Source organism: Sinocyclocheilus anshuiensis, unplaced genomic scaffold, assembly GCF_001515605.1.
Source record: "Sinocyclocheilus anshuiensis isolate Anshui unplaced genomic scaffold, SAMN03320099.WGS_v1.1 scaffold102, whole genome shotgun sequence".
NCBI lineage: Eukaryota > Metazoa > Chordata > Actinopteri > Cypriniformes > Cyprinidae > Sinocyclocheilus > Sinocyclocheilus anshuiensis.
Window position 1 is genome coordinate 392,273 of NW_015542330.1, and position 10,711 is coordinate 402,983.

At 34.8% G+C, this 10,711-nt stretch overlaps 1 protein-coding gene and 1 pseudogene across 5 annotated transcripts in view; one reads left to right on the forward strand and one right to left on the reverse strand.

Annotated features, from left to right (window-relative positions):
* Positions 1-1,422, reverse strand: part of LOC107690983 (uncharacterized) — a 15,765-nt pseudogene extending 14,343 nt beyond the window's left edge.
* Positions 1,423-2,369: 947 nt separating this feature from the next.
* The window catches only part of LOC107690982 (anion exchange protein 2-like), a 49,326-nt gene continuing 40,984 nt past the window's right edge, over positions 2,370-10,711 (forward strand). For 3 of the 5 annotated variants that reach the window (XM_016489425.1, XM_016489430.1, XM_016489429.1), the window contains exon 1: positions 2,370-2,428. The gene's annotated coding sequence lies outside the window, so the exon portion shown is untranslated. Of the gene's footprint in view, positions 2,429-8,615; positions 8,716-10,711 lie in introns of all 5 variants that reach the window. The other 2 variants (XM_016489426.1, XM_016489427.1) reach the window with 2 other exon arrangements.

Genomic DNA, 10,711 nt, shown 5'->3' on the forward strand with positions numbered 1-10,711 from the left:
ATATTTAATATAAAAATAACTTTTCATAAGATTGTACTTCCATTTGTGTTATTTCAATGTTTTAATGACTTTACTGTCATTATAAAACGTAAAAAAAAAAACAGTAATAATAAAGAGTAGGTGTACTGAATATGCATAGTACTGTATGTGTTATGTACAATCCAAATGTACGCACTTAAATTATGTATGTATGTACTGTATCTATGTACATATCAAAGTACCATGGTATTGTATACAGTATCATGGCATCACTACAGTACTTCTTCATAAGGGTAGAATGTTTCAAACCCAGCAGTCTGCTTTAATGTAGTCATTTACATTTAGGCATTTGGCTGATGCCTTTATCCAGAGAAACTTAAAATGCATTAAATAAATGTGTGTATTTTATTCATCTAAGTAAAATATGCACATGGAATCAGCGCAAATAAAAGGCTGTAAAATAAAGTCCTTTTAACATGTAAAGGTGACAACACATCCTCAAAACAAACATCAACACTTCACATCATCATAGCATGCACACACTGTACTAATGCTGTCACCAGATATCACAGTGGACTTTACCTTGATACAGTTTGGTTTGTTTTTCTGTTTATGAACTCTTGTGGGATAGCAATAATGCCATATTTGATACAAGTGCAATATTTGTATAAAAGCAGTATTTCCATTTGATCAGGATTTAGGTTACAAAAGCTGCTATCCCCTGAACAATAAGAGCATGCATTAGTTCACATTTGTGACCCTGGACCACAAAACCAGTCATAAGGGTAATTTTTTCAAAACTGAGATTTATACATCATCTGGAAGCTGAATAAATAAGCTTTCCATTGATGTATGGTTTGTTAGGATAGGACAATATTTTTTTATTTCAATCTAACCATGTTGCCCAGTGCAAGTAGGCCAAGTCAATTCAGTTTTAACTGTCTGAAGAACACTCAAAACACTTAAAAGGTGAATCGTTTATATTATTTGATTGCATCTGATATCATTCTATATATATTTGAGACCGCAATGAACATGCATGTAAAATCACTCATATTGTTTGCAATGAAGGTATCAAGGGGCTTTCCTTCTGACTTAGGCCTACTGTACATTTCCTTGTTATCTTAAAGAGTTACAATAACAATGACTGTATAACTAAAAGCTTCACGAGACAATAATAAAAGGTTGTGCATTATGCTGGACTATAGAAATTTAATGCACTTGTCACAGTTTATCATGTTTTATCCATGTCGGCAAGCTAATATAGCAATGCAATAAGCTTTATAAAAACATTATGGCCGATTCTGATTAACCATAATCGCTTACCGCTGTGGAGTCCATAACTGTATTTAATATCCTCAAAAATGCTGGATATATGGGTTTTTTGTCACTTTGCAGAAGGTGTTTGTCCGCACAGTAGAATGGTGACCGTATACGTCACGGGTTCTGTTCCGTCCAGACTGTTTGCTCGACGCTGATTGGATGACCGACATCTGGAAACGCCCCCTAAGGACAGTCAATCACAGCTCGCCCGGATGTATTTAAAGGAGCAGGTGCGTCTCTACCCAGCGGAGTTCATAAACATTTACTAAAGCGTTAATTTCAGACTGTCACTTAACGAAACACAATTATCGTTTGTCTACACAAAAAGAGCTCATTTCTTTTGCTGTGGGTTTTGTTTCACTTTTGGGATGCATTAAGTGTTATTGGCCGGCAGATGTCACATTTGGCCATGTTTGGAACAAAAGGCATGCAACTAAAATAAGTAAAATATAATAATAAAATACGATTTTTTTTTCTCTTCTCCAACAAATGGTTAGTGAAAGAGGTGCTTAATATTTAGAAATATCAACCTAGGAAGTGAAACTGAATTTTATACTAGACATTTTATTTTCTATTCATTTCTTACGGGGTTTGGCAACATTACAATTTTACACTACAGTTTGTGTGAAAAGGGTTCTCATAAATTAAAGTTAGTTGTTTATAGTTAATAGTTGTTTGTATATAACGTCTACCGAATTCGTGAAATGTGCTATTTAACGTTACCATAAATCAATTGTTTTAGTTCTGTCCTGTTAGTTTTTTTTACCCGACATGCATTTATTTCAAATGCTGTCATTTTTAAGCATCATGCTCCTTGCTATTAAATCTTGTCATTGCGCTTTTATCGTTTCAGTAATATAGAAGTAATATAATCAGTAATATAAAAGGTTGCAAAAGTAAAATAAAAGGTTAGCTTTCGGAAATGATTCGAAATTGGGTTAGATTCATGCATTTGATACGTGCATCTCTTTTGACGTGTGCATCCATGCATACAGCCTAAATAAAAGCCTGTTGAACCTTTTTTTTTTCTGAAAAGGGAAGGAGTTTCCCAGTCGAAATATGTATGACACGCACGCGCGCGGGTCAGATGTGGCTCATCATCAGTGAGGAGGGGAGATCGGCTGAGGTAGGACATTTCAGACATGTTTAGTGTTTTAAAAACTCAGATACGAGCAGACTGTGAGCAACATCAGACATTTTGCTCATATCGACCACGTATAAAGTGTCCTGGCGCATAAGAAGTGATTTTCTGACTGGATTGCAAGCACGCAAGCGCGTCGTCGTGGGTGATCGGTTAGCTCGCGCTAAGCTCTCAGGAAAATAACCTTAAACTGGGAAATCTTAAATGAACACGGGCTGAGAAAACGGCGTTCTGTAGTGATGAAGCCGTCTGCTTGCGTCCCGTCTACTCTTTTGTGTGAGTCGTGGTCGCTGGACTGCTGTCAGACTCGAGTGCACCGACTTAATCATAAAACCCACTGCCACGTGACATCCACGGGGAAAATACTCCGCGCAAAGAAGAGGAACTAAAGCAGAAGTCTTCCAGTGACATCGTTTATGTATAGTAGTTGAATACAGACACCCGTTTATATATATATATATATATATATATATATATATATATACACACAATATGTTACATCGATATTTCGCTTTAAGACATAAGTCTGACTGACTGACTAACTAACTATCTATCTATCTATCTAGGTTAAAATTGTCATTTTATTCTATATGTATATCTTTTTTTAATTTTATATTCTCTCTATGCAAACACATATATAATAGCTAATTTAATAGTTATAAATACTGTATATATACAGTGTGTGTGTGTGTGTGTGTAATTATTATTATTATTAAACTGTATTGTAGGAGATTTCTTACTGGAAAGGTATTTACATAGAATTTTTTTTCCACCCCTTTTCACTAATCAAATCAAATGTGAATAGGATATATATATATATATATAATATCAGTGCTGTGGTGTTCTGAAGTGAAAGGGCAAAGTCCTCGCAGTGTTTTTTTTATTTTTTATCAAATGTAAATTCATTTCCCAGTCACATTTTCTTGTTTAAATAAACATTACTTGCACTATCAGAGAGAGAGAGAAAAAAACAATTCAATTCTATTTTGTATTTGTATATTTACATTAACAATGTAATCAATATTCTGTTTATTAAAGCCAAGTATGAATCTCATCAAGTTAGTGTTTTTAAGCATTTTACATTTATTCCAAAATAATAACTCAAGGCAGTAATAATTTAAACTATATATTTTATTTGTGAACTTATGTTCTATTCTTTTTAATAGTTAAATTGTAACTATTTTCAGATCATCAGTCATCAAAGTTCGGTAAATATTGTTCACAGACACAGATTTACTTTAAAATTCACAGAGCTGATTATTACTCAAAACTCCCACAGATCATGTTTTCAAGCCATTTTAATTTTATGTGATAAAGTGGTCATATCTAAGTGTGTGAGTTGTTTACTTTCTTTTTTTAAATTAGTCTTCCAATTAACGCCATTATATTGTTCATTCAGACTGTTTCGCGAACGTTGAACACGCACAGACAAGAGGTGGGATTTGTCTTCTCTATCTAGCTATTTTATATATATCTAAAACATGAAAACAAATGATAAAAATTACATTATTAATTATAAACTATATTGAAGGAAATTTCATACTGGAAATTTTAGGTATACTTTTTTTCCTGTGGCGAGTTAAATTATCACAAAAATGACTAGGGAAATTCATATCAATTTAGAAATAGCACCTAACTGTCTCAAATTTTTTTTTTGTCAATTTGTTTTCAGATGAATGGCACAATCATTTGTTTATAAACCTCGAATCTTTAAGCTGTTGTGGTTGGTGTGTGCTTGTCTCCAGAGGTCAGCTGGATTTAGGTCAGATCAGTGTTGTAAAGCCATCAAGGAGTCCGATTTCTTAGAGGAACAAAGCACTGACTTGGTGCAACCAGTGCTTGCAAGCTTTAAATTGGCAACTTTGCCTTTGTTTTTGTAGTGTGATTAAAGCATAATGCCAGAGGCCAGCAAATCGGTGCAGATTACAACGAAGAAAGACTTATCTTTGTAGTTCTTTCTCTATCTGTGCTGACTGATGTTTCAGCATATTTAGTAATACAGTGAAGATAGAATGCCATTTGTAAATTTTGAGCTGCTCATGTGTGTAATTAATTTTTTTCTTTAAACAGGTTGACATTATTAGCAAAAGATGCAATTATTTATTAAATCTGTATGATTTTTCTTATAAGACAGTTTTCATCTGATTTACCTCCTGCCGGTTGGTTTTACAAACTCTAGACTTAAATAAAAAAACTAGCAATGATATAATAAAATAAGCTTTATTCCTGCTTGCATTCCAATGCAGATCAACTGTAAGCTAGTTTGTTTTGCCCTCCTGGAAAAAAAAAAATTACGCAGGCTCCTACTATTTTCCTACGGGGTTAAGGTTATTTTCAAAAGTCCTGCATTGCGCTTTCATAATTGTCTGCCCGGCTGGTGACGCTAATCAGCTGAAAAATATTTTTAAGGCCGTTGTTCTCACGTAGACCACGATATTACAAATCTGACATGGCTATTTTGCGAATCGGTCTGCCTTGGGTAGCGTGACCCAACACTTGGATCAGGGGCAATACAGTACTGTATTTCCCAGGATATGTGTTACCGTATTCACGTTGTCGTGAGCCGGTTCGATATTTCATTGCGATTGTTTGTTTTGGTGTGACTCAAGGTATGAATGACAGCGTTCCTCTGGTCAGGGCTTGCGTTGTTGGGTTTGTTCGCTGCTGTCATATTACAAAGACGTGATTGTCCGCTCCAAGTTAAACAGAAAGAGTGTGAGAACTCAGACGGAGCTTTTGTGTGTCCGTAACCTGAGTCTGAGAAACCCCTGCTGACCGGTGAGCAGGGAAATACACCTTTGAACAGCTGTCCCAGGGCTGTTTAGTCTTGAAGTGATAATTAAATAAGCTTAGTTTGATTATCACCTGTCGTTTCTCTCTTGCACAAAATCAGAATCGTTCGTAAACACTTTTTTTTGTAGCGTAGCACTTGCATCTTGCATTTGGCGTTTGTTATATGAAGCTGTAAAATGAAATCATGTAGAATTAAAAAAAAAAAAAATTGCAAATCAGTTAAACTGCAGTGCATTAAAAGAATAGTTCGCCTAAAATGTAAATCCAGTCATCATTTACTCACCCTCATGTTGTTGTTTTTTTCCATGGAACACAAAAGAGAACATGTGATGTCTGATTTCCATGCTCTTTTCCATGAAATTACAATGAACCGGACTGAAGCATTCAAGCTTCAAAAATGACATGAAAGCATTATTAAAATAGTTCACATGAATCAATATTTCAGGTCTTTTGAAGCCTATACATTTTTTTGTGTTGAACAGGTGGAAATATTAGTCATTTTTCACTGAACATTTTCTTTCCAGCAAGCTTTTATCTGCTGCAACCTCTTTGAGTTCAACCAGATCCATGATTCCGATTAATAAACAAATCATTCAGTTTGATTCTGTGAACTGGATCAACCAATTCACAGATTAGATTATTAAATAATAATAAAAAAAAATCTCACCCAGCTGACATTGCTACTTCTATTGATATCAAAATTTTTAGTGAATTGCAGTCTATCACACAAAGCAATGCGTGGCTTCATAAGAACTAGTTTTATTGCACTTTATACTTTTAGTCCCTGTTTTTTTTTTGGCATCTGAATGTTTTTTTCTCTTTGTCTTCCACAAATGAAAACAGGGTGAATGAAAACTGAATGTATTATTTAATGTTTTCTTAAAAATTCATTATAAATATTTGAAAAAGTGTTATTTTAGTATCACTGACATGTAATTTGACTTTTTTTTACTTCCTGTTAAAGTTTTAGAAAAAAAAAAGTTCCTCTAATATTCATTTATTTGTTTATTTTTTTGTTTTTATAATGTCTATATAGTTTTTAGGTTTCTTTTTAATTCAAGTTATTAAAGGGGTCCTATTATGCTCTTTTACAAAGTCTTGATTTTGTTTTGGGGGTGTACTAGAACATGCTCTCATACTAGGTTGTATTTTTCACATATTTTACATTATTACAACACCTCTCTCCCCAGTCTGGCATGAACGGCTCGAATAGTTCCTGTACCAAAATAAAAGCTGAGAAAAAGCAAGAACTCTATCAACATTCATAGATGTTAGTATTTTAATTTTACTGTTGTTCTGTAAAATAAAATAAAAAGTAAGACAATAATAATGATAATAATCATTACAACAGCTCTATTTTAATACATTTATTATAACATTCACACATAGTGTTCAAATTAGGATTTGTAATATTTTCTAATGTTTTAAAAGAAGTCTCTTCTTAGCAAGGCTGCTTTTAATTGTACAGTAAAAAAATTAATAAAATACATGCCTGATTCAAGAAGGGGGTCTGATGGCCAAAAATGATTATTTTACTAACTTTTACTATTAATTTTAAGTTAAATTGTGCTTTGTTGGTATAGTGTCTGCTAAAACACATTATTTTTCATATACTGTACATTATTGTAGGTCCTATATGCCACGCCTCTCTCAAACGCTTCGTTTTCTACAAAGTCCCTCCTTCCGACAAGCGTAGTCTGCTCTGATTGGCCAGCTGACCCAGTGCATTGTGATTGTGGGCGCGCGCACGGCATCCGGTGCGTGAGGTGTGTATGCGCTCTGACTTTCCCGCTCTGGGGAAAAAAAAATCGAAAAACCGTATTCGGCCTTCGGCCTTCGGCCCAGTGTTTAATTTTGTTCGGTTTTGGCTTCGGCCAAGAATTTTCATTTCGGTGCATCCCTATTTATATTGTATTTATTTACAGAGGTATATTATGTCACACGTCACACTTCTCTAGTAAGTTTCGTCTGTGTGTGAAGACAATGCGCAGCGCAAATCCGTGAATGAATGTTCCGAAGTGAAGTAACCTTTAATGGATTTCCCCGGCTCAGGGAGTAGGGAGCAATGAACACTGTGTAGGGAGCATGTCAATCGGAACACAGTTCATGCACGTAGCTCACTTCTAATGAGCTGGATATAATTTTGTTCGGTTTTGGCTTCGGCCAAGAATTTTCATTTCGGTGCATCCCTATTTTTTATGTTTTATTTTATTTCAACTAATGCTCTGTTCATTGACCAAGTAACCACAATTATTAGCTTTAGAATCACTAAATATCAACTGATACATCAGTCACGAGTGCATATTATTTTTCCAAAGTATCCTGGGAATGAATTCAGTGTGTATCAGTTGTCTTTTAAACTTATGATAAGGCTAATTTTGAGGCGTTACACCAGTGCTTTGTTTAATTTAGATCTCATGTTCCACTCCACAAAACTGAGCCCTCAGGAAACAACTTAGGAAGCGTAACTACTTACAGAAGTTCGTAACTCTCATAAGTTCACCCAGATGGTGTGTTCGCGAGGCTTGCGACGGCATTGTTTTGATTACAGCTGGGTCACGATTCACTGCGCTGTAAAGCCTGTTGAAAGTTTACAAAGTGTTTGTGCCAAAACAGTTGCATCGAGCCGTTGTTTGTTGTTACTACATTGAGCGTGGATCTGTTTCTAGCCATTCTCAAGTAGCGAAACCCAAATGAATTCATTCGTTTTCCATAATCTCTGGTTCTGGAAGCAATAAATTATATTTCTCAATTCAGGTGTATTTTAAGCCACGTTCCCAGTGTTAGTGGTTTATCAGTTTGTGGCTGTGGAGATGTTACTTAAACATTCCCAGTGTAGAACTTTACACTGTTGTGCCAAAGGCAAGTCTATCCAAGTACCAGGCTGCTGTGAAATCTGGTTACGGAGAACTGCGAACCATGACTGTGGCATTGGACCGTCAACTGTGAGAGTGAATTCCCTGGATTTGTTTGCGGTTTTTAATAGCCACTGAGAAATACAGTAATATTCTTCCATTATCTGTGAATTTGGATGTTGTCGCCTCTGTCTGTGCAATTGAGAGGCATCTGTATTTTGATGTAATCACGTTTTGCCGCTGCTATCTTGCATTATGCATGCCAGTGCGCGTTTATGCAATAGCTCTTCTTCATTTCCCAATGTTTTGACACTCTCCTGCGTTTGCTTAAACTGACTTCCCTGTTTATCATGACCAGAGCAGTTTGCTGACAATGAAAATTTAATGTGACAGGAAAACCAAGGATGTGCTGTTTTCAGGAGGTTTTTACTCATTTTGTTGCTGAATTGTGGGTTTGTTTTTACTACCAGATGTTTAAATTTGTCAAATGTAAGATAGATTTGTCAAATCTTTTGTTTTGTCAGGAAATTGCGTAACCTGTGCGATGCAGACATGCAAGTCAAGACAAAACTGAAACGCTAAAGAAATCATCGAATGACTGGCCAGCATCTAATTGAAACTCAGGTGTGCAAAATGATATCATGTTTACTTCTTCTCCAGCATCTGATGCATGTGATTTAAATATTAAATCACATGCTTTGTTTTTATGTTGTCCCATTCATCAGTATCTTTTACAGATTTCGTACCACAAACCTCACAAACTTTGGCACATCATGTCACTAGTAATTCATCTGAGGTGCTAATTGTAGCAGCCTGGGAACTTGTAAAAAAGACTCCCTGCGGCCTGATTAAATCCCGTGCACCCTGAGCCCTGACTATGTAGCAGCCAGCCAATCAGATTGCCGTTTTTTTTCAGTCATTTTTGTATGTAATGTCCATTAGGTGGTCCCTCTGAGATGAGACTTCCCTTGCCATTTATGTCTCTCTACACAATTCTCAGTTATGTTATTTGATGCACAACAAATCTTTACTCTATTGCTGTCCAATTCTTTCTTTCTTTCTGTCTTTCTCTATATACATATGTATGTGTTTCTCAACATGGCAACACGAGAGCTGTCAGTCAAGACATCGGAAACAAAGTAACTTGTGTGTGTGTGTGTGTGTGTGTGTGTGTGTGTGTGTATATATATATATATATGCCTATATAAATGTAATTTTTAGCAAATCTCAAAATGAATATCCATTTTTATACTGTACATTATAATGTTGTGATGCCTAAATTCATTTGTAGCTAGTGTTATTTTAGTCTATACTATTAATCTATACTATTATCTATACTAGTGTTATTATATACTATTATAGTTTTTGTTAATATTTGTAATTGTAAATAATATATATATATATCTTTTCACGTTTTCACTTTAATTTTATTTTTCAGTAAATTTTGTACTTTTTAAAATAATATGCCTATATAGTATTTTTGTTATTTATTCATTTTAGTTTATTTATTTTTAGATATTTTAATACTTAAACTTAACAAAAGTGCTAAATGTTTTTTATATATATATATATATATATATTTTTATTTTTTTTTATTTTTTTTTTTCCCCAGTTAACAATTATTTTATTCCAAGTAAGTTTTTCAAGTTTTAAATTTATTTATTTTATTTATTTTTTTATTATTGAAAATAGCACTACTTGTAGCATTGGATTTTAGTTTTATTTTCTAGACCTATACAAGATACTGCCGAGTTCTGATATCGGCCATTTTTTTGGTTAATGGCTATAACGTAAACATAATTATTGGCTAATCATTATTGGCCAGAATTGTCATTTCTGTGCCTCTCTATTTTTATTTTTATGTTGTATAGCATGATGGATTAGTAGGGGTATTCTAGTAGAAATTAGTCAGATTGTTGCTCAAGACATTTCAGCACACCCTAGCTGTGAACTGATAGTTGAGATTCCTGGACATCTGACCTCACCCTATGTTGTGGGAGTTACACCACTAATGTTGTGAATGGAGACCACTCTGTTTGTCATGCTAATGATATAACAAACAAGTTAATGACGTTAACTAACATTTATAATCACACAATCTTGACGCTTTAGGAGTGGTATTCACCGGAATCATTGAGGAATTCTCAAGACTAATTCTCTTAGTCTGGTTTTGTGTGGTCTTGTGCATAAAACCCTGTGGTACCACTTATAACATTGTGCTGACAGGCATTGACATCTTGGCCTTAAACCATACACTCAAAGAGGTCACTGACCAGTCCAAGTTCCTCTGTTCCTGAAGCATTTTTGGGATTGAGGAAAACCCCAAGCTTTGAAGCAGACTAAAGTTTTAATTCTCTGCGGCTGGTCCTTTTTTTAGGCTGATCCAAGACCATGTGACTCCCACTGACACATACTCATGCTTCTACACACACACACACATGCATTTTACACACACTTGGCTGTTGGTTCAAACAAATACTTGCAACTTCAAACAGTGCTTGAGTTTCAGGTTTTAGATGTTTTGTGTTTAAGCCCAGTTTAAGCCCATGTATCCACCGATATTAAGCCCTAAAGTTACTTATTTTCTTATATAGGCTAATCTTTTTTTTTGGGGGGGGGG